This window comes from Lycium barbarum, chromosome 6, assembly GCF_019175385.1.
Source record: "Lycium barbarum isolate Lr01 chromosome 6, ASM1917538v2, whole genome shotgun sequence".
NCBI classification, from domain to species: domain Eukaryota; kingdom Viridiplantae; phylum Streptophyta; class Magnoliopsida; order Solanales; family Solanaceae; genus Lycium; species Lycium barbarum.
Window position 1 is genome coordinate 124,080,254 of NC_083342.1, and position 3,792 is coordinate 124,084,045.

At 34.5% G+C, this 3,792-nt stretch overlaps 1 non-coding gene across 1 annotated transcript; it reads right to left on the minus strand.

The window, feature by feature from the left end:
* Window positions 1–1,837: 1,837 nt before the first annotated feature.
* LOC132600934 (small nucleolar RNA R71) lies at window positions 1,838–1,944 on the minus strand. Its single transcript, XR_009567390.1, has one exon. It is a non-coding gene; the product is annotated as a small nucleolar RNA R71 (small nucleolar RNA).
* Window positions 1,945–3,792: the final 1,848 nt, after the last annotated feature.

Here is a 3,792-nt window from a genome sequence, read left to right on the forward strand (position 1 = left end):
GCTATTTCAAAGGGCTACAACTTTCATGTTTTAAGTTTCCTCAAATTCCCAACGGATGTTCACCAAATGTGACTGGAAGGTAGACGTATTGAAAACTTAGCCGATTCTATAGAATTTTAAGTGTCTTACTATTAGCCATATTGAGACGATCATATCTCCTTGCTACGATCTCTGATTGGCCTGATCCTTATATCGTTAGAAAGGTATTTCTACATACTACAACTTTCATTAAGGGTACTTTCCCAAATTCCCAACTAATCAAGGAGTTATCGCTGCCCGAAGTAGGCCTATCAACCATTTTCGCAAAACGTTCAAACCTTCAGTTTTTCCACTAAAACTCTAATCATATGAGTCTAAACTTAGTTCCAAGATACGGGGTGTTACATTTTCTTTGGATGCAGGTTTTATTATACTCACTTAAAAAGTCCCATTGGTGGGTGAGCATTAAATACTCCCCTTTTGGAGCTTAGTGAAGGCAACAAGATTCCATTTTCCATCATCTTTATTACATTTGTAAGTTTTATGTCTCATTTATTGCTTACTACTTTTGAGACCATAATGTGTGAGTAGTTTCTTTAATCAAAGTTGTGGACCCAAATATGGGTGCTATGTAGTGGGTATCTAACATTGTATATATATATATATATATATATATATATATATATAATGGGTTGTGATGTGTTTTATTATTTCTCGTATTCATTGTTCTATAAGTGGTTGCAAACACTTGTTCATGCACAAACCCTAGTTTATTTGGAAAGATGAACTAGGGTGTGATTTGAAATAATATAACAAGGACTCGGGGCGCTAACCCTCGTTTAATGAACTCGCTTAGGAATAAGATGAGTTCTACTTGGCATATTTAATCAACCTTATTTATAACTTTTCTGCATTTGGGAAAATCATGAAAAGAAATACTTTCTAACTATTGGAAAAATATTAGAAAGTATATTAGAGATTAAGTGCATACATAACCGCGACCCATTAGAAATATATCATATTGATACCCATAGTATAACATCTAATCATTGCGGGGACACAACTTTGGTTCTCCAAATCCAAACAAATTCCAAACACTTCAGAATAGCTATTACAAACCAAATCTCTTTTTAAAATATTCGGAATAGGATTAAAGCCTTTAAAGACTAATATCGCATACAATTAGTACCCTTTTCTCTCCATATTCCCTGTGGGATTCGACCCCAACCTTATTTGGGTTACTATATTTGGCAACGTCCGCTTTACGCCATTAATAGGTGTAATTTGAGCGTATTAAATTTTGGCGCTGTTGCCGGGGAATACGGTTTAGAAATCACTGATTGTTGTGTACTCTTCTTTAAAAAAATTTCTATTCCATCACACCTTGTTTGCTGTTGTGGTGAACCAGGTGAACATGGCAGGAAGACCGAATCGGAATCAAGGAAACCAAGGTGGACTCCAAGTGAACCCACCTGCACCAGAAGAGGATGAGGATGAAAATATCTTTGCGGAATTCATCAATAAAGCTGATTATGCTTCTGCTGTGGTTCCTCCTAGAACTGGAAATGCTACTTTCAAAATTGATAGTTCTATCTATCAGCTGCTGAAACATGAAGGTTATTTCCGAAATTCTTCGGAGGATTGTCCACTTCGACATTTGAAGAACTTCTTGCATGTGTGTGCTCAACAATCCCAAGGTGTTGTTTCTGCTGATGCACTTCGGTTACGGGTCTTTAAATATTCCTTGGCTGGCCAAGCAAGGGAATGGTATGAAAAGCTCCCCAGCAATTCTATACATACCTGGAACGAGTTAGCCAATACACTTTTGAAGAAATGGTTCCCGCCAAGCAAAAAGGTTGAACTTAGAGATAAGATCTTTGAGTTCAAACAGCTCCCGGGGGAACAATTATATTCGGCATGGGAGCGGTTCAAGTATTATCTAGCTCAATCTCCAACTCACGGATTTTCGGATGCTATTCTGACGGAGAAATTCTACAAGGGCATGGCTAACACCGGGGAGGGTTCAAGCTTAATCCATAATGACCAACTAATCTCCCCATAAATGTATTAACTAAAGCATACTCTAGATATACACATGCATGCATACTTTAAACAAAATATGCTTGCAACACATGCAGAATTTAAACAAAGATATACGTTGGTAATAAAAAATATATACAGGAACTAACTAACACATACTCATACGAAAATGCACAGAATCTGGACTAAGTGTATTTTTGCAATATTCAATCATTTAAAGAACTCAAATAAGGCATATGGCATGCACAGAACTTAAATAAGGTATGTTGGCAGCATACAAACACATACAGAGCCTAAACCTGGCATATTTGCGCTATACAAACACATACTGAACTCAGCAAGGACATTTTTTGTAGTATTCAGGTACACACAGAATAAAACAAACAAGCATGCAAGTGTACACCATAAACAGAACTCAAATGATGCATACGGGGAATATTTATACATATACAGGACCAACCAAATTTTCTAGAAAATCGACATCAACAGACTGGAAATAATGCAGTTTTAAAAAAAAAACAAGTAAGCAAGTTTAGTAAATGATCAGACAAGTGAGAAATTTTCTCCAAACCAAGCGGTGCAAAACAGTACTTTATACTTTCCAAAATCCCTTCTCCCTTCGGTTTTAGACCAAATTTCGTTTAGATGGAGTAAAAACCAAGTAGGAGATATCCTATCCCACAAACAGCATAATACAACTAACTGAAGACATGTAAAAAAAAAAAAAAAAAAACAGTTTTGGACAAAGTCTTTTGAAGATCAGCTTCATACTCCAGTTCAGAAAATCATGGACCCAGTTTTAATATTTTCGAATTTCAATTAACTAATCTCCTCAAGGTTGAGGTTTTAATTATAAGAGAAAAAGGGTACTTTACTCTTAGGCTTGTATGAAGTTTTAAATCAAGTAGTTGGCTGATGTTTTAGAGAAAACTGAGCACATTACGAAAGGGCAGAAACCAGTAGCTAAACAATCAACAAAGAATAGTCACAGTGATGGGAATAAAACAGCAGCATAGGATTCGGCGGATGGGCTAAAAATATTTTTTCTTCTTGTGCTATTTTGGGCTTCTAAATTTGCATAAAAGACCTTCTTCAATTAATTACATATTAACGTGTGCTAAAATACTACTTACTATAAAACATATTTATTATTACTCAAATAAAATTATACGATGTCGTAATAGCCGTGCGATAATATTTTAAAGTTTAACAGTAAGTAAATACTATTGCTTAATTGCGTAAAATAAAATGCGATGCGTATGTGCATAAGACGGTAAATAAAAAATATTAAAAGTGATCGTAACGTAAATCATAATAATGGAAAATATGATAATAATAATAATAATAATAATAATAATAATAATAATAACAATAATGATAATGATAACGATAATAACAGTAATAATACTGATAATAGGCAATGGCTATAGTTGGCGGTATTAATAGAAAGCTAATTAAAATTGCGGTAAAGTATAAATGACTATTCTTAAGCTATTAAAAATATTAGAAATGCCAATAAATATTTTTTGGAAGGAAGGCGGGACAAAATTGGGTGTCAACATATATTTCACACTTGAATTTTTCTTCATGTTTATCTAATGCTTCTCCAAAACTTCCCTCGTGCTTCCTTAGATTGGAAGGATCAACATGGTAGAATATAGGTAATATTGTACATGCAAACTTCATTTTATGTTCAAGAATTGCAACAAGTTGATCGTTACTGCCTAGAAGAGAAGAATAGGTAGGGATGACATGATTTAAACCCGTGACGTT